This window comes from Dipodomys spectabilis, unplaced genomic scaffold (assembly GCF_019054845.1).
Source record: "Dipodomys spectabilis isolate Male_0828 unplaced genomic scaffold, ASM1905484v1 ptg000051l, whole genome shotgun sequence".
Lineage (NCBI taxonomy): Eukaryota > Metazoa > Chordata > Mammalia > Rodentia > Heteromyidae > Dipodomys > Dipodomys spectabilis.
Genome location: NW_024870728.1, coordinates 12,781,705 through 12,809,294, shown reverse-complemented (window position 1 = coordinate 12,809,294; position 27,590 = coordinate 12,781,705). Strand labels below are relative to the sequence as shown.

At 51.0% G+C, this 27,590-nt stretch overlaps 1 protein-coding gene across 6 annotated transcripts in view; it reads right to left on the bottom strand.

Moving 5' to 3' along the window:
* Tns1 (tensin 1) overlaps positions 1-27,590 on the bottom strand; it is a 185,641-nt gene that overhangs the window by 134,454 nt on the left and 23,597 nt on the right. The gene's annotated exons all lie outside the window — the stretch shown is intronic.

Genomic DNA, 27,590 nt, shown 5'->3' with positions numbered 1-27,590 from the left:
TCCCTCTCCTCAGCCTGAGCCTTCCAAGTAGCGCCAAGCCCTCTGCCTCACATAGCTGCACAAAGCCTCCAAACCCCATTATTCTCAGATTCCTAGGCTAGACAATCAGGGATCTCCCAGGCCTTGACTATCTGACTTTCAGGAAGGCGTTGGCAGGCCTCATGATGACACTGTTGGAGACAAGATAGAAAGCTGAGTAGATTCCTAACTGGCGGGCCACGGGGTGTTGATTAATAGATCAATGTCAACTTCCTGGCTTGCCAAAGGCCTCTGTCCTCTGCCCTGGCTTGTTCAACATAGTTATCAGCAACATAGTTGGAGATGTGGGAGGGAGGTTTATCCACCCCATGAAGACAGCAGAGGAAAGAGTTAAGAGGCCGGCCTGAATCAAAATGCAAAACTGATTTTATAAATGGGCCAGAATTAGCAAGGGAACATTTCTCTTGGGGTAATGTCCTGAACTACAGTCATAAGAAGCATGAATTAATAATTCACTCAGGGACAGTTCTAAGATTTAGTAAAAACAGACACTGGGTTCAGTTAACAAGGGTATGGCTGTCCCCAAAAGACAAAGGTACTTTGGGTTACATTAATAGAAGTACAGAGTCTAAGCCAAAGGCGATGGAAGTTCCACTACACTCCAGACCATCAGAAATATCAGTAAGACATCAGCAGTTATGCAATAATTGTCACTGAATAAAAACACAAGAAATAGTTTCAAAAAAAACACTGGACCCAATATTTATTTCAGATGATAAAGAAAAGACATGTCAGCCATCATCAAACACAACAATTTGTCTGGGGCCAACCAATAGCAGTGCCTCATACCTGTAATCCTGGCTACTCAGGAGGCCGAGATCTGAGGATCATAGTTCAAATCTAATCCCAAGTAGGAAAGTCCATCGGATGCTTATCTCCAATTAACCACCAAAAAGCTGGAAGTAGAGCTGTGGCTCAAAGAGTAGAGCCCCAACCTTGAGCAAAAAAACTAAGAGATAGTGCCCTTAGCTTGAACCCAGGCCCTGAATTCAAGCCCCAGTATCATCACACACTTGCACACATGCATCCACCCGCATGCATGCAGAGGTCTAGGGAAAATGCACAGGGCAGACTCTGTTGCCCACATAATTCTGCCTTCCTCTGTTGGCCACTGTGTCTGTGAACTCCTAGGAGCCTGGGGCCCCTCTGACTGCCCACAGGAAGAAAATAGCCAAGACAGTACTGACCGACACAGGCTCTGGACACTGGCTGGTGGGGAATACACTGGCCACCTAGGAGCTGACCTTTAGCCCAGCCACTGGGCTGCAGGAGGAGGGGTAGTGACAAGGCTATGCTAAGTGCCAGATGTTTGGATCACAGATGCTGCCCCCTGCAGTCCCTGGTGCTGGTTGAGTGACCTCCTACCTCCAGGCTCCCCCCAGGCCTTTTCTCAGTAGCCCTGTGAAGACTGGCCCTAGCTGGACACACTGGCCCAAAGTCCAAAGCTGTCCAGTGGCCCAGGCCCAAGCCTTTAGTCTCTCCTCCTCTTCTCTTCCCTCTGCTGGCCTCACAGCCTCCTGTCTGGTCTGCCGCACAGCCTTCTTCCTCCACACTCTATGTATCACCTTCCTTACTCCTCACATCCTATTTCTTCTTCTTGACATTGACTCTCATTCCTCCAAGGTTCTTCTTAGGACCACTGCTTTGCCCTGCTTTCTATGGTCAGGGCCCCAGACTCCTAGGCCTGGGAGCAGAGGACACAGCCGGAGGCCCCAAGCTCTTAGGCCTGGGAGTGGAAGAGCACACCCGGACTGGGGGTGTTGCAGGCACCACGTCTGAAGCCTATACACTGGCTGTTCCACCTCAGGACGTCACTGCTGTGAGCACTGACTGCAGTCAGTGGAACAGCCTCCCATGAAGTTAGCTCTGCCTACATCCTTCAAAGGTGCCACTAGCTACCCACCCATAATTCATCTGAGTCTCTCTGGCCTGTTTAGGAAGTGCTCAAACACACCAGACTTCCTGGGTGCTCATTCTTTCTAATCGTCTCAACATCCAATGGGGATTGAACATGCTGAAGCCTGTGCTGAACAGGGCAGCAGCAGCAGCAGCAAGGTGCCAGAGACCTCTAGGCCTGGCTAGGGCGTGTTCTGTCACTTCCTGGGGTCCCTGCCTCACTGCAGAGTACAGGCCTCTTCAAAGCTTTACCAGAAATAACCCCCCCCCCCACACACACACACACAGTGTCACTCGGTCTCCCAGACTCATGGCTCCCCAGGATGGACATCTTCAACTCTCTCACTCTGGATTCTTACACATTCCAGTACTAGTTGTCTCTTGCTTGATCCTTTCCCATGGCCCTCACTCACTCATCTATTGAGTGCTGGGACAGGGCAAGCTTCAGGGACATACCCTCAAGGAGCACCTGGTCTATAGGAATGAGTCACTGAACACACACACACACACACACACACACACACACACACACACACACACACAGAGCTACAAACATAGCACGGAGTGATGTGAAGAGAAGAGCTGGAAGCCTGCAGAGGCAATGTTAAGACCCCATTGGCTAATGTATGCTCAGCATCATACTCCAGGCCCTCTTAGGAGCTGGTCCCTGCATGAGTCCACTTACAGCTCACCACAGCCCTGGGCGTGGGTGCCATCATGACACTACTCTCTACAGCTGAGTGACTCAGATGCAAGAGAAGTCACTTGGCCAAAGTCAAGGGAAGATGGTGGTGGGATTTGATATCTGAATCTGTATTCTCCACCACTACATACCATACCACCTTCAACAGGGGTAACAGGATGCTTTAAAACCAAGGTCCTAGACTAATGTCCCGTGTGTGCATATGCAAATGTACATGTACCACACATGTCAGCATCAGCCAGATCCATGCAAGAAGCAGGGCTAGTCCCGGTGACACCCAGACTCCAGATCTTTAGCTTGTTCTTCTTCCATTCATGACTTGATGTTATTCTTCAGACACTCGGCCCTAGAGAGCTTCATGGTGGCTGGGAGGGGAAGGGGAGGAAGGAGAGAGGGGACTATCCAGAAGAAGGTGGCCATGCCCACCTGAAGGGTTTATTTGGGAGACAACACCAAGGGAGCAAGGGATTGGTCAAGGGAAGAACTGTTGTGGGCCCTGCCCTACAACCACCCAATCAGGACTCACAAGTCATGCATGAGACTTTCCAGTTGGCCAGCCCACCCCCTCCTTGTAGGAGGTGGAAAGTGAGAGGGAGGGCAATTCAGGAGTCCTGGTGTCCCTCAGAAAAGGGAGATCCAGGGAAGGTGACTGAGAAGTTCTAGTGTCCCTCAGGTCAGAATCAAGCTGGTAAGCAGTTCTGGGGCCCAGTGCTCAGGCCCTTGCACCACTCTGGTCCCCAGGAGAGGAGGGGCTGGTGGGACCTACAGGGATGGCAGCAGAGCACCCTGTCCATAAGGAAGGATAGTAAGGCTCACACCCCTGGGGGGCAAGGGATCTGCAGAGTCCGGATAAAGCATGCCAGCACACCCAGACTGCACAGACCTTCTGCGAGAAGAACAGAGCAGAGGCTGGTGGGAGGGGAGCAGAATGCTAGGCAGTGGCTGGAGCCCCTCCCTCGGGGTGCGACTCCCCAGGGACCCCGTGGGTGACTGTTTCTTGGAACATTGTGTTCAGGCTGTGAGTCTTGGCTCAAGCCATCCACTCTGGCAAATCTCCAACAGCCTGTTTAATAATGTACAGCCAACCAGCCATTAACTGCAGATTTCAGAAAAGAAAAAAAAAAAGTTTGGTGCCTGGTTTTGTTGTTGTTGGGTTCGTTCTTTCTTTAATTCTAGGTAGTTGCTGATGCTTGGGGAGGAAGGAAGAGGAGGAGGAGGAGGAAGAGGAGGAAGAGAAGGAGGAGGAGGAGGAGGAAGAGAAGGAGGAGGAGGAGGAGGAGGAAAAGGAAGAGGAGGAGGGGGAGGAGGAGGAGGAAGAGGAGGAGGAATAAAAGAAGGGGGGGAGCCGGGCGCTGGTGGCTCACGCCTGTAATCCTAGCTACTCAGGAGGCTGAGATCTGAGGATCACGATTCAAAGCCAGCCCGGGCAGGAGAGACCGTGAGACTCCTATCTCCAATAAACCACCAGAAAACCGGAAGTGGCGCTGTGGCTCAAGTGGTAGAGCGCTCGCCTTGGGCTGAAGAGCTGAGGGACAGCGCCCACGCCCAGAGTTCAAGTCCCACGACCGACAAAAAAAAAAAAAGAAGGAGGGGAAGGGGAGGAGGAGGGGGAGGGGAGGGGAAGTAAGTCAGCCTCTGGGGCAATTACAGCCTGTCTAGCTGGGGCATCCTGGCAGACCCCACCTGCCTTTGTCCCCCCGCCCCACACTCTACTGTGTTCAGGTGCCAATGTGCCTGCTCCCACCTCCATATTCCTGGAGACACCCCAACCTCCTCCTAACGGTTCAGGATGTGGGGTATGCTGGCAGCCCAGCTCTAAGTAGCGAATTCCACCACTATCTGGCCACATTCATCCACGGAAGGTGGCACTGCCAGAGCCTAGCTAGGTGGCAGAAGTGACAAGCCAGGCATCCTGCTTTCCTGGCCTAGACTCAGTGAAGGAGGGAGGGGGACATGGGGTCTTCCCCTTGGGTCCCTCTGCTGGGCATTGGCTCTGTTAGCCCAGTGAGCTGAGATGGAGGAAGAGTCAGAGACAGAAGGCTCATGGGAAAGCAGTTAGAGCAAGGCACAAACGCCAGGCAAGTGCGGGCCGGAAGGGGCCAGGTGGTCCACAGCAGCTATCCTGGGAGAAAGCCTGCCAGGCTCTCCTCACCCCTCCAGCCTGCCCAGGGGCCGCCACCCTCCAGAAACCTGAACCGGACAGTGCATGGTGCACCATGCCGCCACACCACAGCCAGGACCAAGCTCTTCACTGGTGACTTGAGCCAGCGGCACACCCTCTCTGGACCTCCATCTCATTGCTGTGAGCTGGTGATCTTCCTCAAGGATCCTAGCCAGAAAGGGGAGCCAAGGTGATGTCAGTGATGGTGATGATGATGATGATGATGATGATGATGGAGGAGATGGAGATGCTGTTATCATTTATGAAGCTCTTAGAACATTCCAGGCACTGTATTTTCTTTATTTCTCCCAATAATTCCAACAACAGGAACTGCTATTTATCACCATGAATATCAATGAGCCTTGGAGGGCTTCATTTACTCACCCAAGGTCACAGGCTAGTGATCTTCCACTCAGGCTAGTGACCTTCCACTCAGGTTGTCTGATCTTAGGATTCCTCCTGTCTCAGAGACTCTGGCCTAGCAAGTGGCCCAGACACCACCACCAAGAGTCCCAGGGGCCCTCCCTGTGCCCGGAACATCTGTGCTACTCCCCCCCACACTTTGGTCCTTTACTTTGTTCCCATTCCCTGAGGGCTTTGTGCTTCTTACCCTCACCGCCAACCCACACCCCCCCCCATACATACACACACACACACACAGTGGCATGCATGCAAGCCGTCACATTGTATGCACTTGTTTTAACTCACACATTTATACTTGCACACACAGACAAATATACATTCTGTACATGCATTCCTATACATAAAGGCCTCAGGCTGGCAGACACTCCCCACCCCACTCCCCACAGACCCAGGTACACACTCCCATGCTTGCACACACACACACACACACACACACACACACACAGCCCAGCACACAGGTATGCTCGGGAGCATCATCCACAGGTGGCTGGTCAGGTGCAGGCAGCCATGAGCTGTCTGGACAGGCAGAGCTGGACAGGTGTCCAACACACACCCCGGGGGGTTCTTCCAAGGCGAGAAGGCCGCAGGCTAATAATACCACGGCACATTCCTGGCTGAGATAAGCAGCCCCAAGCATCCAAGCACGTTCCAGCCCCTGTGTCTCACCCCTGTGGATTTCACCCACCCGCAGTGCCGCCCTGGAGGAGCCCCAGCAGCGGCGCCAGGGCAGACGCCTTGGCAGGGGCCTGCCACTCTGCCTTCCTTCTGCTCCTCCCCCTGTGGGCCTCGGCTTTCCCTCAGAGACAGCCTCACATGGAGGCACCACGTCAGGTCATTCCCCCCAGTCCAGTCTGTCCCCAGACCTCTGAGCTGGGCCCACACAGGGCACTGCCTCAGTACCAAGTGCTCATTGTCTGGGAAGAGGCTGGGGCACAGGGAGGAGGCAGGTGCACACCCCACTAGGGCGGTTACAGCATTCATCTCCTGGCATGCTGGCTGTTCCCTGCTGATGTCACTGTCACTCAGGCCAGTCCATAGGTGAGGGTCCTGAGGCCAGCTGGGCCAGCCCAAACCTAGAATTTGAACCCAGGCCTTCCAACTCCTAAGCCAGGGCTCTTTCCATGGCTTCAAAATATCCTCCTTCTTGGCCAATTCTTGGGGTTACATAGTTTCAGTGGCCTGGGTAGATCAGGGTACAGTGCCTCCCAATGGGGAGAAAAAAAAACATTTATTACATGCTCAAAAACAAGGACTGGTGGCTCATGTCTATAATCCCAACTACACAGGAGACTGAGATCTGAGGATCATTGTTCAAAGCCAGCTAGAGCAGGAAAATCTGTGATACTTTTTTTTTTCTTTTTGTCAGTCATGGGGCTTGAACCCTGAGCCTGGGCACTGTCCCTCAGCTCTTCAGCTCAAGGTGAGCACTCTACCACTTATCTACCAGAAAACTGAAGTGGTGCTGTAGTTCCAAGTGGTAGAGCACTAGCCTTGAACAGAAGAGCTCAGGGATAGCACCTAGGTCCTAAGTTCAAGCCCCATGAACAACAACAACCAAAAAAAAAAAAAAAAAAACACAACAAAACAAAAACAGGGACTCAGTCATGAGGGCATTGGACAGTGGCCCCCATGCAGGGGTCAGGCTTTTTCTAGGGGGAGGCAGTGTCTGCAGCCATGCTAAGGTAAAGAGCTGAACCAGGAACAGAACAGGAGCACAAGTCCCCCAAGACCGAGTCACAGAGGGGGCTGGAGGAAACACCGGAGTTGCAAAGACAAAAGGTATCCTCCACCCATGGGACTGAGAGAGAGAGAGATCTTCAAGTGTCAGAGGTGGGTACAGATGAAGGGCTGGAACACTGGGACCTGGGAACGAGGCTGGCCCAAGAGGATGACACAAATGTATAGCATCCTGAAGGGCACAGAGGAGGGAAGTAACAAGGACACAGAGAGAGGTCAGATACAAAGAGAAGAAACAAAGATCTAAGGACAAGAGAGGCTGGTGGGGAGGGGCGGGGGACCCACAAGACTTCAAGGAAAGAGAGGCAGGGAAAGAAAGGAGACAGAGTTGTTAGAGGCAGGAGCTGGAAAGTTCTGTAGCTCTTGGTGATCTCAGCCACAGCCCTCATTTCAGTCTCTTTCTCCCCCCCACTTCCCAGAACCTAATACTTAGGGCTGTGATTCTAAAAATCTGTGTGCACATTCAGGGTGCACATGCATGCACATGTGAGTACACAATGACCAAAGAGCCAGTAGGGCTGAGAGTTATTCTGGGCGCTTCTCAGGTGAGACCCTTGTGACCAGAGGTTAGTGATCTAGAGGATGGGAAGAAGACCCTCGTGCTCTTGCAGCCTTGGCCTTGGCTTCCCAACAAAGCAACTCTATTGGCCAGCAAAACCAAAAGATGAGGTGTCACAGCAAGACTAGGGTCCCAGCATGACTTTCCCAGCCCCAAGGGGACGAGACGGGAATGGGGGAAGCAGGAGCAGTATCTCAAGCCTGAAAGCAGCCAGCTAGGCAAGAGGGGTCCCAAGACTCAGAGCAGCAGGGAGCAAGATCCACACAGCCACCTCACACTGGAAGACCTCTGTGCTTCCCCGAGTGGAGTGACCCACATGGCCAGCCCCTTCCATGCTGCCGGCCGGCCCAGCTCTGAGCAAGCCAGAAAGCCTTACATGGACATCTTAGGAGACATTCAGGAGTCAGCTTCAGGAGCTTCCCCCCCTCCCCTGCGAACTGCACCCCAAGGTGCTGCTCTCCTCCCTCTATCTCTGAACAATCACAGCACCAGAGGCAGAGAACAGAGGAAGACAGGACACAGGCTCACAGTGGGGAGCCTGGAGTAAAAGGAGAGAGAGAGGAGAGCCAGAGAAATTAGGAAATGGAAACCACTGGAGAGAGTGCTCGGGGCTGACCAGTCACGGGTGAAAAGAGAACTCGCTGATACTTGTCAGTACACAGCCATCATCCTGACAGACAGAGGGTCCAAGAAGCAGCCTTCTGTCTGCCTGACTGCAGCGAACTGACCGAAACAAGACGCTTTTGAGATAAATCAGAGAAAACTGAACCCAGACTGGGAGTAGCTGATCTCAAGAAAGTATTATTAATTATGTTAACTGGGATAATGGTATTATAGTCATGTGAAAATAAAAGGGACCTTATCTGTTCATGATATAATACTGAAGTATTTAAAGTCAAATGATATAATGTCTAGGACTCGCTTTAAAACACACACACATACACATTTCGGCCAAAAATAAATAAATAAACAGGGAGAGGAGTGAGTTGGGGGCGGAGGGAGGTGAAATAAAAATAGCAAAGAGTCAATGGTTGTTGAAGGGGGGAGGGCACAAAGGAGGTCATTATGCTATTCTAGCCACTCTGTATATATTTAAATCTCCCAGAAAAAAATGAATTCATTCTCTTTCTCTTCCCCTTCTGTCCCTTCCTTCCCTCATCTCCCACCCCCCCCACACACACACACCAAAAACAAAACATAAGGAGGAAAAATTGACTTGATCCCATGTTTCTTTCTTGGTTTTGTTTGTTGGGGTTAGGAAGGAAATGCACCAGTACTGGGGCTTGAACTCAGGGCCTCATGTTCTTGCTTGTCTTTTTCACTCATTGCTAGCCCTCTACCACTTGAACCAGAGCACCACTTCCACCTTTTTGGTGGTTCATTGGAGGTAAGAGTCTCATGGGCTTTGCTACCCATTCTGGCTTTGAACCACAATCCTAAGATCTCAGCCTCCTGAGCAACTAGGATTAAAGGTGTGAGCCACCAGTGCCTGGCCCCATGTTTCTTAAAGTACAGTAAACAAGAGGATTTTAAAGGGAAACATGGCTCCATCATTTTAATAGAATATTTATGTCTTCAGAAAGAAAATATAATTCTGAAGGGGATTAATCTTGTGATTCCAGCACTGGGGAAGTTGAGGCAGGAAGACAGATTTCAAGGCTTTCCTGGGCTACAAAACAAGACGCTGACTCCAAACAAAAGAAACAAATATATCACTGCAGATGCGGTCTCTGCACCCCATCACTCGGCATGAACGGGGCTTAGAACACTGCTTAGTCTGCACTGTGAATGCTAATGGCGTCAGATGGCCAAAAGATGCCACAGAGATAAATGAGACAGAAAGAGGGTAAGTGACTTCCTCGTGGCTCCAGGGCCAGGGGGCAGCAGAGACAGGGTTTGAACCTGTGTGCCTGCCATATCCACACTCCTAAACCCTCACAGGCAAATAGACTGAAAAGGAGACCTGAGGCTGGCCTGAGATACAGCACAGGGCTGAGGCCATGGCAGGATCAGAAAGAAGTCAGGAAAAGATGTCTGATGGAGAGGAAGGTGAGGAAGACAGACCTGCCTGGATTTGAGGAAACCTGGGTACTACACAGAACATAGCCCACAGGGAAAGATGGCAGCAAGTTAAATGGAAGTTTGATCAGGATGGGAAGTGGAAGTTGGAAAGCAGAGAGCCTTGATTAAAATTTCACATTGCATTCTGGGTTCAAATCATGCTAAACGGATATGGGCACTTAGGTGATCCCATACCCCCCTCCCCGCCCCCCCCACCCCTCCCTGCCTCCCCCCCGCCCCTCCCCCCCCCCCCCCCCCCCGTCCCGGCTGGCGGTCAAAGTGCACTTGATTCTTCAGAGGGGAAACCAGTGCAATTCCTCAGGATGTGAGGACCACCGGGGAGGCATTAATAAAAGGGGGCCATTTGTTGCACTCAAAGAGGTTCACGTATCACCCCAGAAAAGGGCTGCGTGACCACGTGCCCAGGTTCCTAATTTCCTACCTCTAGGAAAGAGTGGGGATGCAATGAGGAGGATCAGGAACTTTCCACAAAGCTCTCAAGCCTAACGGATCCCATCCCTTTTTCTCACAGCTGAGATGCCCTCAAAGACACCCAGACTCCTAAGCAAGTCTTGCTTCCCATTCTGGAAACTTCTTTCAGGACTGTGGTCCTGAGAAGGCAGGCTGAAGGGAACTTAGAGCTTGCTAGGCTGTAGGGGTAGGACATGGGGACCTAGCATCCCCCCATTTCTTAGCTGTGTGGTGCTCAGCATACAGTTGGACCCCTCTGAGCCCCAGCTTATCCTCTCTAATCTTGCTAAAACTGGGCAAATAATGATCGTTGTAACTTCCTTAAGGGGTTGCTTGAGAATTTATGGACACAATCACTCTAAACTACTTAGCATGAAACCTGGTGCCTAATTGCTTAATGGACTCTAAGTGCTCTTATTACTACTATGATGATGATTATTACAAGTTAAACCATCCAAGACCCACACTCGGGCCCTGCAGCATGCAAGGCTCTGAGAAACTGGCTGGAAGGACAGTGGACAGCAGCCGCAGGAGCAGAGTGGCAGCTGAACGTTCTGAGGATGGAGGGTTTCTCGAGGGGCCAGTGGGTAGACTGAGCAGCATCCTCTCCAGGAATGCGGGGGGGGGGGGTGGGGGGGGGAGCACTAGGAGGACGCAGGGGGGGAGGGGGAGATGCCTCGCCAATGAGGTCAGGCCCTGTTTGGAGCTGGCAGCGTGTTTATCATCATCCTCACACGTGACCAAGGAAGGGGAGGGGGGGGAGAGGAGAGGCTGCAGAGAGCCCACTATAGGTCTCCCGTCCAGCCCCCTCCTACTCCTGCACAGGGATCAGGGAGACCCCACCAGTCATCCAGGACCTCCCATGGGAGGTAGGGGGAGTGCCAGCCGCACTCACCACCCACCTGGACATTGCTTGCCCAGTTTTTCCCGACAACCGGCTACCCCTCTCTTACAGATGAGGAAACTGAGGCTGAAGGTGGTCAAGCTGGATGCCCAAGGGTGATCCACCCCCCGTCACTGCCCCCCAGCCTGGGTCACTAGGGAGGACAAGAGGAGAAGGCAGGAGGAGACGCAGCTGATGCCGCCAGCACTGCGTTACTGCAGATCAGGCCCAGGCATGGAGGCGGGATGGGGGGCCTGCAGGATTCTCCCTCCATCCTCCATGTCCCTACAGCTCAGCTCCTCCCCTGACCCTACAGACAGCATCAGTACAGGCACGGCTGTGCACACACAGCAGCCTAGGCTGCTCCTCTCCACCCAGGGCCCTCCTCCCGTTCCTATCCTACCCAGAAGGCACGTCCTTGAACCCCACTCCCTCCTGTCATCCCAGCTCACCCATCCTCTGAGAAGGCCAGGAAGGCCTCCTGCTTGCCCGCAGTGCTGGTGTCCATTCACCGCCCTGGGCCTCAGTTTCCCCTTATAGGAAGAAGGAAGACTACTGACAGGGAGGAGGAAGGATGCCAAGGCCCTGTCAGTGGGTAGGTTGGGGTCTTCAGGCTATAGTTAGGGTTTTGCCTTTCACCTGAGGCCCCTTTCTCTTGAGCTTTCATAATACCTTCGCAAATCCCAGGAAAACCAGGGCTCCCCTCCCTTCACACCCCTCAGAGAACTACAGGGGGTTTGTCTTGTTAAGGCGCCCTGCTTGGAGTTGGGGAATTGGGGCCGGAAGGCACTGCTTGGACCTCTCACTGGTTTACAGCCCAGAACACCTCCCTGGATTACCAGTTATTAGCCATCACTGCCTCAGGACATCACACCTGTACACACACACATACACACACCTGTATATGCACACACCTGCCCGGAAGCCTCAGTTCTCACCTGGGCTCTGCGGTTAACCACTTGGGCTTCTCGGATTCCCTCCTCCAAGCTGATGATACCAGAATAAGGCATGGCTGTTGCCTGGATCACCTGAGCCCCTCCCAGAGGGAAGAGATCCAGCCTTGTCCCCAGAAGAAATGAAACTCCAGCCTGGAGGCACCCAAGTTCTGGAAGTAGCTGAAGCCATGTCTCATGGAAGGACAACCCCAGTCTGGCTCCACACACAAGCATCAGAAAGCCGTCTGACCCCCAGCCTTGCCAAAAAAAACAAGAATGGTTACCCCACTCCAAAGATAAGAGACAGGATTTGCCCACTCTCAAGGAGCAAGGATCAAAGGCAAGGATCTCGAAAGGAGAGCTGAGCCAGAATTGCATACTTTCTCCTGAGTGAGTCCCATGGGCCCCTGGCCCCACCCCACATGGACATAAACGGGTTGCATGTTTCCTCTAGGAGCCTCCTATGGGTGGGATGGCGGGCTGTGTCGGCATGGCAGGCTACAGGAACCTCATCAAAGGCTAGCCTAGCGGAGGCTGTGAAGGTGTTTGTAGACGTGGTTGACATGGACAATCAATAGGTCACAATCAGTGACCCCAAGTCAAGGAGATTACACTTGAGAATTCGGTAGGACCTCCTTAAAGCTATTGAGATCTTTAAGAGCACAAACCTACATTTCATGGGGAAAGAGAAACTGTGCTTGAGGCTGGGTGTCCCTGGCTCATACCTATAATCCTAGCTACTCAGGAGGCTCAGATCTGAGGATCATGGTTTAGAGCTATCCCAGGCAGGAAAATCCACAAGACTCTTAATCTCTACAAAACCACCAGAAAACCAGAAGTAGTGCTATGGCTCAAAGTGGCAGAGCACTAGCCATGAGCAAAAAGAGCTCAGGGACAGTGCCCAGGCCCTGAGTTCAAGCCCACGACTGACAATAGTATTAATAACAACAACAACAACAACAATAATAACCAGCGCAAAAAAAAAAAAAAAGAGCTACTACAATCAGGGCTCAACAACAAAGCGCCTACCTAGCAAGTACAAGGCCTTGGGTTCAAACTCCAGTACTGAAAAATAAATAATTAAGTTCTTTGAAAGGAAGTGGTGCTAAATAAACAAAGTTCCCCAGAAGCCCCAAGGAATCTGAAAAGGTTTCACAGGCTAAGAGGTCAGAGGAGAAGAACAGAGATGGTCCAGGAAGCATCGTGACACAGTATTCCTCATCTGGGAGCAGCCGTCAGACTCAGCATCCTGGGATCACAGCCTCCGCTGACACAAATCACTGGGCACTGTGTGCCAGGCACTGCCCTAACCTAATCTTCGCTACAGTCTTGCACACAGGACGACATCTACAGAAGAGCAACCTGAGAAAGAAGACGTGGCAGAAAAATGGACCAAAGGCCACTCCCCTGGGAGCAGAGGAGGTAGGAAACATCAACTTTGCCTCAGGTGCCCCCAGATCCGAAAAACAAGAGATGCCTCTGATCCAAGTTCAGCCTTCTTCCTTAGGACACAAAATGGCTGCTGAGAGCTCCCTACCTCTGTTCAGCTTAGTGAAGCCCATTCTGTCTTCTTAGGAGTTCAAGAGTTCCGTGGAGCTCACTTCTTCCACCCAAGCCAACTGCAGCCTCTGCCATGAAACTCCATCCACCAGGGAGCCATGATCATAATTGCTGGTAGTTAACATTCTGAGCATTTTTCTATGTTAACTCTTGATCTTTACAATAACTTGTGGGACGGGGACTTCCACAGATCAGGAACTCAACCTTGCCCCATGTCAGAGGCAAGGGAAGGCTTGGGACAGCTCACACTGTCCTCGATGCCCCCACACCCCAAGCCTAGGGTCTAATCTGAGGTCACGATTCCTCCTCTCACTGACTGCTTGATTGTGGGAGCCCCTTCCCTCCTGTTGGCCCAGCGACCACATTCCTGTCCATCACCTTGCCATTATGAGGATGACACTCAATGGCTGTTGGAAGGCATAGGATCTTTGCCTGACCTGAACCAACGGCGGATTCCATGTGCAGCAGAGTGCATGCCCTTTCTCGCTGCCCCTCGCTACACGTGACCCACGAGTAATCCACCCCCCTCAAGCCTCCCAGAGAGCCTGCTTGGCACTCAGACACCTCTGGACACCCTCCCTTGGGTGCCCTAAGCCAGTGCCAGTAGAAACAGGCCAGAGGTTAATCTGTGACTTGCTCTGCCCAGGGCGTATCCCCCTCCCTCAGTCTCCTAATGGCCCCCTACTAATATCTCACTTGCCTCCCCTCTGCAGGGGGTAGGCGAACCAAGTCATTCATCAGCCAGGAGTCCATACCCCCTGAAAGAGAGGGACCTCCCAGGTACACAGCAGAGCAGAGCAGTGAGGAGAAGCCCAGGAAGGAGGGCTCAGCACCCACAGGTGGCTGCTGGTGGAGGAGTCAGTGGGAGGGAGGGGGGTTACAGCTGGCATGAGGGAGCGGAGCCAGCTGCTGCCTGAAGATCTGGGGCCCTGGCACGTCCCTTCTGTGGCCTTAGCGCTTCATTATCCTGGGATTTCAGAATGCGACACTAAGAGTGAACCACGGAGCCCAAGCCAGGATTTTATCTACCTTTTCCCTAATCCGCACATCACCCTAGGAAGGCCAGCATGCTATGGGCAAGATAGCAATGTCACTATTGTTTTCTTTTTTTGGTCATTTGTGAGGCTTGAACTCAGGGCCGGGGTGCTGTCCTTGCACTCTTACTCAAGGCTAGCACTATACTACTTTGAGCCATAGTTCCACTTCTGGTTTTCTGGTGGTTGGTTGGAGATAAGAATCTCACAGATTTTCCTGCCCTACTTGCTCTGAACCACACGATCTTTAGATCTTAGCCTCCTGAGTAGCCAGGATTACAGGCATGAACCACCAGCAGCCAGCCATGTCATCATTTTTTAATCCATATTTTATTGTAAAGATACTGTACAGAGGAGTTACAGTTACATGAGTAAGGTAATGAGTACATTTCCTTTCGAGCATTGTTACCCCTCATTCATATCATCATTTTTTTTGAGGGGGGGGGGCAGTCGTGGGGCCTGAACTCTGGGCCTGGGCACTGTCCCTCAGCTCTTCAGCTCAAGGCTAGCACTCTATCACTTGAGCCACAGCGCCACTTCTGGCTTTTTTCTTTTTGCTTATATGGTGCTGAGGAATCGAACCCAGGGCCTCAGGCATGCAAGGCAAGCGCTCTACCACTGAGCCACCTTCCCAGCCCGATGTCATCATTTTTATACCAACAAGGAAACTGTTTTTCCAAGGGTGACTGTTGCCTGATATAATGTACCTTCATATATAAACATCAGAGTTAAGACCCATCCAAGCCCAAAGCCTGGGGCTCCAACTTACCTCCCACCTTTCCTGCCATCCAGACTCTGGGAAGGGAGCCAGGCCAGTGACTGGAAGGCTCATGAACCTGGGCCTTGAGGCAGAGCCCAGCTGGAGAAATTCTGGGCCTAATTAGCATCTCAGAAGCCATCCTCAGGATTGTCCCCAAGAGTAGTAGTCTCTCTGAGCCCCAATGTGCACCCCAACAGGCTGAGATTGCCTGGCTCACCAAATCCAAGAGGGCAAAATCCACCAGCAAATGCCTACCTCTCCCACTCAGCTGCTCCACTGGGCACAGGAAGGCCCCAGGCTTCGCATTTGAAGCAGCCAGGGAGGTTAGCATGGAGTAGGGATGGGGGTGGGGCAGCTTGCACCCCACTGACCAGGGCTCTTGAACTGCGCGGGCCCTCTATCTGCAGCCTCACACCACACACTTCCAACCTTCCAGGGGCCCCTCCTGCTGCTGGGGCTGTTTCACTGTCCTCTCCTTGTCTCCACTGGCCTCCAGTTCTCCATCTCCCACTTGCCCTTTCTGTGGCCTGACCCTCCTCCCCACTGTTGAACTCCCAGGGCTCTGTGGGAGCCGGAGACCCCTGTGTGGTGTTTACATAGCCCAGACTCAGAAACACCAACAAATGTGAGACCTTTTAGAAGCTGCATTCCAGGAAAATGAGAAGCCAGTCATAGCTCAGTCACTTTCTCCCCCAGCTTTGTCCCTCCCTGCGTGGATGGAGAGCAGGATGTGTGTGTGTGTGTGTGTGTGTGTGTGTGTGTGTTTGTGTGTGTGTGCATCCAACTCTACAACTCCTTGTAAAATTTTTATGAAGCAACAAGGAAATGGCTTCCCAAGACCCCACCTCATCCTGGACCTGCACCCCAGGCAAAGCTAAAACCAGAAACACAGAGCCCCGCAGGCAGCCACTTTGTGCCTGGATGTATCCTTGGGCTGGGAAGAAGAGTTTCCAGGGGCCACATAAGGACCTGCAGCAGTCTCTAGGGATGTTAGAAAGACATCCCTGGGCCCAAACCCTTCCCCTTGAACAGGGTGGAGGGATGGGAACATGCCAGATGATTCTGAAGCTCACTGGGAGAGAACTGCAAGCGATTGCTGGTCCCTGAGTGATACAGTGAGCCACAGAGAGCAGAGGCCTAGCACGGAGTAGGAGCAACCCACCAGCCAGATACTCAGATTACTGGAAGCAGCCTCCTAGCCTGCCAGCCAGCCTACCAGCCATATTTCTAGGGCAGCTATGTTACCTCAATGTACTCCTCTGAGAGGAGCAATGAGGTGTGCACAGCTTGCCACACCTACTGCATGTGTGCCACTTCAAAGGACTCAGTAAGGGCTGGGAAGGTGGCTCAGTGGTAGAGTGCTTGCCTTGCATGCATGAGGCCCTGGGTTCGATTCCTCAGCACCACATAAGCAAAAAGAAAAAAGCCGGAAGTGGCGCTGTGGCTCAAGTGGTAGAGTGCTAGCCTTGAGCTGAAGATCTGAGGGACAGCGCCCAGGCCCAGAGTTCAGGCCCCACGACCGGACCCAAAAAAAAAAAAAAACAAAAAAAAAAACAAAGGACTCAGTAAAATGAATGGCAAGAAGCCACCTTGCTCAGGATACTCAGTAAGTGGTGGCTGCAAATGCAGCTGCTCAGTGAAACACTTGGTAAAAAACAAAGAAAAGGTACCTGCATAGAACAAACCTGCAAAATGAACAAACCTTCAGCTAGACTGACAAAGTAAGAAAGGGAAGACTACTAAACTCCCGGGCACCAGGGCTCACTCCTGTAATCCTAGCTGCTGAGGAGAATTAGATCTGAGGATTGTGATGAAAAGCCAACCTGGACAGCCAAATTGGTGACACTCTTATCTCCAATTAACCAGCAAAAAGCCAGAAATGGAGGTGCAGCTACAGTGGTAGAGTGCCAGCTTTGAGCAAAAAAGCCAAGCAAAAGAGACACCTTGAGTTCAAGACCCCAAAAAGAGAGAAGGAAGGAAAGAAGGAAGGAAGGAAGGAAGACAGGCAGGCAGGCAGATTCAAACTATCAAACAGAAATCACAGACATGACATTACCACTGACCTTACAGAAATTAAAAGAAATATGAAGAATGTCATAAAAAATGCACACCAAAACAATTTAAGAAACAAAATGAACAGATTTCCTAGAAAGACACAAACTATCAAAACTTACCCAAGAAGCAGGAGAAATGCTAAATAAACCTCTCACAAATAAAGAGGAATCTTCCTCTGTGCAATCCAAAGTCTAACCAAAAGAAAAGCCCAGGCCCAGATGGCTTCACAGGTAGATTCGCAGGAAGACTCAGTTTCAACGGCTCAGAAATTCTTTCTAAAAGTAAAAGAGGAGGCAGGTGATAGGCTGAAGCGGGAAGATCACTTGAGCAAAAAAGTTCCAGGCAAGTCTGGGACCATAGTGAGACCTTGCCTAAAAACCACACCAAGTCCTCAGGAACTAACACAGTCAAGGAGTCAGATACCATCAAATGTTGATGAAGGTGTGGAGAAACAGAAACCTCCATAGCGTGCTGGTGAGAATGTAAAATGTTGCCCCCAATGTTTGGGACTTCAATTGTGCCCTCCAAAAAAAAAAAAAAAAAAGACACTGAGAGTCCAAATTCCATCCGCTCTGAATGTGACTTGATTTGGAAATAGTGTCTCACAGAAGCGATGGAGTCAAAATGACATCAGTAGAGAGGACTTAATCCACTGTGATGAGGCTTTTATAAAATGAGACACAAAAAAAAAGGGAGACAGCCAGTGGTTCACACCTATAATCCTAGCTACTCCAGGAGGCTGAGATCTAAGGATCCTACCTAATTAAACCTACCTATTAGGCTAGGAAGTTGGCTCAGTGGTAGAGCGCTTGCCTTGCATGCCTGAGGCCCTAGGTTCGATTCCTCAGCACCACATAAGCAAAAAGAAAAAAGCCGGAAGTGGCGCTGTGGCTCAAGTGGTAGAGTGCTAGCTTTGAGCTGAAGAGCTGAGGGACAGTGCCCAGGCCCAGAGTTCAGGCCCCACGACTGGACCCCCCCCCCAAAAAAAAAAACCCTACCTATTTACCTTACACCTATGAACTCAATTTCCAACAAACAAAATGCCAGATGGAGGATGTAGCTAAATAAGAGTAAAAGACCCTGAGTTCAAGCCCTGTTAATGAAAAACATACAAAGAAAATCTGAGGAAGCAAGCTAGATAGACATGAAGGAAGACAGTGTGGAGAACCAAGAAGAATGTCATGGGGAGATGGCAGGATGCTGTCATACCAACCGGGGCTGAGAGGAGGCAAGAAGGGCTCCCCCAAGGTCTGCAGAGGGACCTCACTCTTCCAACACTCTGACTGTGTACTTATAGCTTCCAAAACCTCAAGACAAGAAATGCCCTCTGTTTTAAGCCACCCAACTTTGGATATTTTTTTTATATCCATCCAATGCAAGTTACTTTGGAAAAGCGGTCTAATGATCCTTAAAGAGTTCGTGGGAGTTGCCAGGGATCGTCAAGACCACTGTCAAGACAACTGACAAGTGCCCCCAACACAAACGTGTATGTGAATACTCATGGCAACATCCTTTCCAACAGCCAAAGGCCAAACAACCCCAATACCCCACAACCAAAGAGTGGAGAGTAAAATAGAGTGTGCTCATATGACACAATGGTTTTCAGCCATCCAAAGAAATGTAACTACTATACAGATGTGCTCCGAAAGCCAGATGCTATGAGAGAAGCCAGGCCTGGGGATGGTCCCCGGATGCAAAATCTCCAGAGCAGACAAATGGGGGATGGGCAGGGATGGGGGACAAGGTGGGATGAGGGACTCACAACTAAAAGGTATGGGGTTGCTTTCTGGAGTACTGAGAATGGCTCCAAGTTACTCTGGTGATGGTTGTCCAACTCAGTGTATGATTTAAAAAACCCAACGATCTGAAAATATACACTGCAAATGGATGAACTGTACAGCATGTGGATTATATAAAGAAAACTGTCACTCAAAAAAACAAAGGTGCCAGGCACCGGTGGCTCATGCCTGTAATCCTAGCTACATAGGAGGCTGAGAGCTGAGGTTTGCCAGCCCACACAGGAAAGTCCAAGAGACTCTTACCTCCAATTAACCACCAGAAAACCAAAAGTGGCGCTGTGGCTCAAGTCGTAGAGTGCTCTCCTTGAGCTGAAGAGCTCAGAAACTGTGCCCAGGCCCAGAGTTCAACCCCCACGACCAAAAAAAAAAGGCAAGGGAAGCCCTCAAGTCCATAAAGGGCTGTGAAAGACACAACCTGATGTCTAGTGCATCTACCAGAATAGATCTTCAGGCCCCAGAGTAGTGTTCAACTTAGGCTGTAGAAGATACTCAGGTGGGCAACTTTATTATAATAAATGTAAGCTCAACTTAATACAAAATGCACTTTAGAGTTGGAAGAGTTAGGGCAGGTATATGCACACGCTTAGATAACTAGCACAATCAAGATGCGGAGCATTTTGGGCTTAGGGTTGTAGCTCAGTGGTGGAGGCGTGGCCTATAGGTGGGGCGTGGCTTAAGTCCAAGGGGTGTGGCTTTGGTGGAGACACTGAGTTTAAACCACCATATGTTAGAGACAGACAGACAACAGAGAAAGAGAGCACATTTCCAGTCCCCTAAAATGTTCGTGCCCCCCTAGCAACTCCTGTTCTCATCAGTCAGTTCCTAGTAAGTAGTCATTAATCTCTTTATCACTGAGATTTTTGTCTTTTCACAAAAAGGGATCACGTGGCCTGGCTTCTCTCACTGCCCAATGTTTCTGAGACTCCTCCACATAGCTCTGTGTTAGAATAGTCCTTTCCTTTTTATGGTCAGGAGTATCATACTGTACTGCTAGCTCACAATTTGTTTGCCCAATAACCTGGCATGAAACAGGTGGGTTCTATCCAGTTTGAGTATCTTGTGAATTTAACTGCCATGAGTATTTGTGTACAAATCATTCTGAAACGTGTTTATTTAATCTCTTTGGTAAATATCTTGGAGTGGAATTGCTGGGGTATATCTCCAGTGTCCACTGAACTTCATAAGAAAATGGCCCTAGCTGGGCATGGTGGTACATGCTTATAATCCTAGCACTTGGGAAATGGGAGGAGCAAGAGTTCAAGGCCAGGACTTGGAATGTGGCTTAATGGTAGAGTGCTTGCTTAGAATACATGAAGCCCTGGGTTCGATTCCTCAGAACCACATAAACAGAAAAAGCTAGAAGCAGCGCTGTGGTTCAAGTGGTAGAGTGCTAGCCTTGAGCAAAAGGGACAGTGCCCAGGTTCTGAGCTCAAGCCCCAGAACTGGGGAGGGGGAGAGAGAGAAAGAGGGAGAGAGGGAGAGACAGAGACAGAGAGAGAGAGAGAGGCAGAGAGAGAGAGAGAGAATTATATAAGGCCTGGGAACATAGTGAGATCCTGTCCAAAAAAAAAAAAAGAAAAGAAAAGAAAAGGAGGGGAGAAGGAATTCTCTCTCCTGATGAAGACAGGAGAAGATTAAAATGAAACAGTACTAGTAACGTTGGGTGAAGTACCCCAGGATGACCCCCAAACTCTTGATCCTTTTGTCTCAACCTCCCAAGTACTGAGATTAGAGGCATGCTCCACCATGCCTGGTTTATTATTAGCAACTCTTTGAGCACTGAGCTTTGAGCTTGGCACTGTAGTTGGGTTACTGTTTTCACTGCTCACTAAAATCCCTACACAACATTGTGATCACCATATTAGACACATGAGGCAAGACCAGGGCTCAGAGAGGTTCAGAAATTTGCCCAAGGTCATAAAGCAAGCTGAGATTCAATTCAACTGTCTTGTCTCCAAGGCTAAAGAACTTAAACACTCAACAAGTTTGTGAAACTGCAATATCACACTGGAGTAGGTATACCGGAACCAAGATTCCTCTTCCACCCAGTGAACCCTAGTAGCTGGAGAATCCAAGCCTCCAACCCAACTAAGAAGGAAGCTGCAGATGTGCTCATGACAGCCGAGCAGGAAAGGTGGCGTCCAGTGCAATGTGGCTCAAAGGTGGGGGTTCATTATGGGATTTCCTTTCCTTTCAAGCTTGAAGGATAAGCTGTAAGCCCTTCTGATATAGGAGAGGAAGCCCAGTCAATCACAGAAGCCTCTTCCTTCCAGGTACAAAAAGGTATCAGGTTAGGCCTGGCAGGAGGAGAGGATGGAGCGAGGGAAGCCAGGGGAACACACACACACACACACACACACACACACACTGCCCACTGGCCACATCTTAACTTCGTGCATCATCTTTGCTACTTTCTCATAACATCCGCAAACCTCCCAAAGTGAAGTGCAAAATACCAAGCACCTAGTACCACATGACTGGAGGCTCCTGGGTTAACAGATGGAGGGAGACCCAGGAGACGATCTCTGGGGAAAAGTCACAGAAAGGAAAACTAACGCAAGTGACCCTCACACCAGCACCTGCTTCAGTGAAAATGGGGAACAGATAAGGCCCCCGTATCGGCAGGGGTAGCGACTACAGGTGATTTTGAAGCAGCTTCCTTCAAGGGACAGGATAAGAGCTGCAGGCTCATCCTGGTGGCCAGGCCCTATCCCGACTACACTCCTAGCATGCTCTCATGTTCTCTCTCCTTCTTACCTGCTTCTACCCACTCATCTGAGGACATGGAGATGTTCTCAGTGCCCAGGGGCCATGACCGCAACCAACTGCTTCACTGGACTTTAATGTCAGACCTATAAACTGCAGCCACTGTGAGCCCCACTGCCCACCTCTCCAACCCAGAGGATGGACAGGAGCATCTGTGTGCTGTGTGGGTGTGCGTACATACAGCTAAGGAAATGTCCACAGCCCATTCTCAGCACAGCCCCAGCCCAAAATGAACCCCAAAGCTGTTGGCAGCACCGTGGATAAACTGTGGTTTATTCACATCAAGGAATACGACAGAGCAATAGAAACAACAGAACACAATGCAACCCGCAAAAATTTACATGAGTCTTCCAGACATAAATGCTGAGTGAAAGAAGGCGCAAAAGCAAACACTCAAAATGATCTGGGTTTTTATGAAGTTCCAGAGCAAGACCAACGCATCACTGGCCAGGTGCTGGTGGCTCACATCTGCAATCCGAGCTATGCAGGAGGATGAGATCTAAGGAATCGGGGTTCAAAACCAGCCTGGGAGTTCAAGTCTATGAGACTCTTAAGTCCTGTTAAGCACCAAAAAGCTAGAAGTGGAGCTGTGGTTCAAGTGGTAGAGTACCAACCTGGAGCAAAAAAGAAAAAAAGCAGCCAAGGGCCAGGTGCCAGTGGCTCACACCTGTAATCTTAGCTACTCAGAAGGCTGAGATCTGAGAATCCCAGTTTGATGCCAGCCTAGGCTGGCATCGTAAGAGTCTGTGAGACTCTTCTCTGCAATTAACCACCAGAAAACCAGAAGTGGAGCTGTGGCTCAAAGTAGCAAAGTGCTAGCCTGAGTGAAAAAGCTTAGGGACAGTGCCCAGGCCCTGAGTTCAAGATCCACAACCACAAAAAAAAACAAAAAGCCAAGGGATAGCAGTTAGACCCTGAGTTCAAGCCTCAATACTGGCACGAAAAAAGAAACATCTTTAGGAGGTGCTCACTTGGAGGGGGGTAAAAGGCTGCCTTTGCTTCTGGAAATTTCTAGAATGATCCGATTCCTATCTATATGAAAACATATCGAGCCTTGTATTGGCATTTTGTGGGGCTAATGATATGCAAGTTGTACTCCAACCAGGAAAATGGGAATGAATGGAATTACTTGGAGGCACTCGGTGCCGGAAGCATCAGGGGAATTCACAAGGGCCTGGGCACTGTCCCTCAGCTCTTCAGCTCAAGGCTAGCACTCTACAATTTGAGACACAGTGCCACTTCTGGCTTTTTCTGCTTATGTGAAATCGAACCCAGGTCCTTATGCATGCAAGGCAAGCACTCCACTGAGCCACCTTCCCAGACCCAAGAAACTATTTCTTAACATTCTTGGTGAGCTTTTGTTTTAATTTTTTATTTGCTTTGTGTTTGGCGGTAGAGTGGATTGAACTCTGGGCCTCTAGCATGCAAGGCAGGCATTCTACCACATGACCCACACCCATAATCCTTTTGCTTTTAGTCTTTTTTTTTTTTTCTCTCAGATAAGGTCTCCAAGCTTTTACCAGGACTTGTCCTAGCCTTGATCTTCCTACCACCCATTCCTGAGCAGCTGGGATTACATGAGGAGGCCATCTGGAATCTTAACTTTTTTTTTTTTTTGGTGGTACTATCTTTTGAACTCTGCCTTGTGATTGCTACATAGGCACTCTACCACTTGAGTCATGCCCTCAGCCCTTTCTGTGTTAGCTATTTTTTTTATTTTTAGATAGGGCCTTACGTTTTTGTACAAGGCTAGCCTAGACTATGATCCTCCTATCTAAGGCCTCTGAGTAGCTGGGGTGGCAGGAATTACTATTCAACTCGGCTATTGGTTGAAACGGAGATCTCACTACCTTTTTTCTTTCTTTTTTTTTTTTCAGGGATTGGCCTCCAATCACGATCCTTCTGGATCTCTGCCTTCCAATTAGCAGAGATTACTGTGAGCAGTGCAGGTCCACAGAGCAAAGAGCCGGGCACAGAATACCAGGCTCCTTTTCAGTCATCATCTATCATTCCAAGAAAGGAAAAAGGTGTCTACTGTGTGCTGGCGGACATCCACCCTCTCCATCTCAGCTGTCAGAGCTCCGAGCTGCGGGGACAGAGCACAAACCCAGCATCTGATTCCTCCCTCTCTCTGCCCGGCCTCCAGGAAGTCAACTCAGCCAGGCCCCTCTCTGTAGTTTCCAACATGGCCCCATGGGCTCCTGTCCCCTGGTCCCCTGCCCTGGCTCAGGTCCTCCCATGTGGCGCAGGACTGACCCAGGCACCAGGAGGCGGGGTACAAGTCACGTATCATACCAGTGTATCTTCCAGAACTGGGACTCAAGGACAATTCTGCCTGGCTCACTCTTGAATCACTGACTGCCAGGGCTCAATGCCACGTGGCAAGGACACGAAAGCCACCCTGGAAAGAGACCGTCTACCAACAGCCAGCCCCAATGTGCTGCCACAGGAAAGAATCAGAGGGTTGTGGCCCTAACCACGCCCCACCCCCCACCCCAGGCACCTTGTTACACCAGCCCAAGTAAGCGCAGCCCGAAGCCCAGACTCAAAGATAGTGTGAGATCATAAACGATGCCGCTGCTGTAAATGACTACGTTTGGGGGTGATTTTGTTTTTTTTATATCTTAAGTAGTTGTGCAAAGGGGTTTCAATTCAACAAGGCAGATTACGAGTGCAGTGCAGCTGGGCCTGTGTCTCCTCAGGGGTGATTTCTTTGTACCATGTTGCTGTGCGCTCACACCTCTGATTCAAGATGCAGTGCGTGCTGCAGGAACATTCCGGAAGGTGGCAAATTCGGGCATTCAGAACCAGGCATTCACTAGCAGGTGGCCAGAGTGCAAGGAATTAATTAGAGATGATCAATGTGAGCTAGAAGCCCTGGGTGTAGGAAGAAAGCTGTGGAAAGACCAAGCAAAGCAGGGTTCTGGAACCTTCTTCCCACGAGGAGCCTCACACACTTCATCCATCTCAGTAAGTGGAACCACGTGCCATGCACTCTGCCACAAGCCTGAAAGTCATCCCTGAGCTGGTTTTCTCTCTCTCGCCCAACATCCTACCTACCAGCTTCCGGCTCTACTTCAGAATGCACTCCAGACCCAGCCCTTCTTCCCGTGAGCACTGCAGGCTAAGCCACCAGCTGGTCTCATGTGGCCACTGTCAGCAGCAACTAGGCCCCTGACCCTGCTCCTTCCTGGCCTAGTTTCTGCTCAGGCCAGAATGACCTTCACACAGTAAAGGTCAGATCAAGTCTCTCACCTAAGCTGCAAACTTTTCAAGCAGGCTCAGCTCACCTCAGGACTTTTGCATATTCCTCACATCGTCAAGCTCCATCTCACACAACTCTACCTCCAAGAAGTTCTGCTGGGTTACCCTAGCCAAATCTTCTCGTCTGTCTTCTTTCTTTAGCACAGTATCCTCCATGTGGAAACAGTGTAACGGTAGTGTAAGAATCTGAGAATAGACGTGGTGATTGTGAAGTTGATCTGGTTATGAGATCCAGAGCACAGAGCCCTGCTGTGTGCTCTGGGGTTCCCATTGCCCTTCCCAGAAAGAGGGAAAAAGCAGGGCAGCAGTAAGAGCTGTGGTTTCTCAGGAAGGTTTGCCAACTGGGTGGAGCCCACACTACCAGTGGGTCCTGTTTTCCTATGAAAAGCCCCATCTATACGGCCACTGCCCTGCCAGGCCCCCTCTGGTCCTAGCTGGCCTCCTCATCTGGGCAGTGGCAGCCAGGGGTCCTCGAACCCCAGCATGCAAGAAAGTCACCAAGGAAGGTGCACACACACACACACACACACACACACACACACACACACACACACACACTCAGCCCAAGTTCACCTATGACCTGTCTTTACACACAAAATAATGCATAATAAGAGTGTTCTCTCTCTCTCCATTACTAGAGCTAGAACTCAGGGCCTGGGTGCTGTCGCTTAGCTTTTATTTTTGCTCAAGGCTAGTGCTTAAACCATACCTCCACGTCCAGCTTTTTTTTTTTCCTGATGATCCTGGGACTTGAACTCAGGGTCTGGGCTCTGTCCCTAAGCCTCTCTGTGCTCAAGGCTAGCACTCTACCACAGCACCACTTCCAGCTTTTTCTGAGTAGTTTATTGGAGATGAGAGTCTCACAGACTTTCCTGTGCAGGTTGGCCTCTTGAGTAGCTGGAATTATAGGCATGAGCCACCTGTGCTGATCTTGAAGAAGCCACTTCCTGCCACATCTTTGTGGGCCTCTCTGGCCTCTGTCTTCCCTACTCAGACCCTCTGTGACCAGTGGTCAGTGGCCAGCACGGTCATCCATTATCCTCTTGGCATGTTTCCTGCTTCTACCAAGAGATGGCAGGATGGAGATACATCTGCTAGTGGGCAGTGAGCACAGACCCAGTGAGGACTAGACCCCTTGGGAAGTCACTCCACCTTTTGGTGCCTCCATTTCCCCTTCTGGCTTGCTTCTTTGGCTATGCTTTAAGCTCTACTAGGACTCCAAGCATAAAATCTGCTAACTCCTGTATGACCTAAACCACAGCACAAGTTGTCCACAGCTATTATGAGACATGGGTGCAAGAAGTAGGAGGGAGAGACAGAAGAGATGAACTAGAACTCTGGAAGGTTCTGGAGTCAAGGCTGGACAATGCTGCTCCAGATGAACAGGACAAGAACAGCAATGGAGCAAGAAGCCCAACCATAAAGCTGAGGGAATTTGAAGAGCGGGCATCAACAGGCAAAAAGTCACCGCACAGAGGCATCTACTGTAGACCGCAGGCCCTTTGCACCATAGCTACATGAAACCAAAGCCTGGCACTCACAGAGGGGAGACACCAAGGCCCCAGACCTACTGCTCTGGGTAACCATCCTCACCACACACAGTGCTGAGCAGCATGCTAGAGGGGAAACACATCCTGGTATTTAATCCTCAGGCCGGCTTCAGTCACACTTCTCATTCACGTCCCTGAGGATGAAGCAGCCTCAGACAAGCACCTGGCTGCCCAAGGCCATAAGAAGCGGAGCAGAGATGCACCCAACTCACTCCTCCCTTTCTCAGTGCTCCTTTCTGATGCACAGGTCCTCCCCTCTCCATTCCTAGAGTTGTAGCCTGAGCTGTAACACATGGGCAGCAAAAGCAGGTGAAAGGGCAGGGGTGGAGGAAATGTGGACGCTGGCAGGGGAGGAGGGGAAAGGGAAGGAGCTAGGGAAGGGAGAAGAAGAAGAGGGGAAAGGGGGGACAAGAAAGAGCGAAGGGAAGCCCACCCACCCCCTGTGGGGCTGAACTGCTTGACAGGGCAGCTTTCTTTGCACACTACTCCTCATCACCCCTCTATCCTGCCAGATGCCGGGCAGCCAGGGCCCGGAAACCCTGGGGTAGTCCATCGTTCTCTGGCCTCCACGTCCCACTCCCGCCAAGATCAACCAGGAGCCACGGTTGAGGAAACTGAGGACCAAGATGGGGCCTGGCTAGTAAAGACGGGAGGGGCAGTGGCTTAGCCGATTCCAAGACCCTCCGTGCTCCCCACCTACCCCACACACCCCTTCTCCCGCCCGCGGGGTCCTGCAGCCGGAGCCGCTCCCCACCCCGCTGCGCCCCCCGGGGCCCTTGCCTTCACCTTGACCCACGCGCACCGCTGCGCCCCTGCGCCCCCCGGGGCCCGCGCCTTCACCTTGACCCACGCGCACCCCTGCGCCCCCCGGGGCCCGCGCCTTCACCTTGACCCACGCGCACTGCTGCGCCCCCCCCCCGGGGGCCTGCGTCGC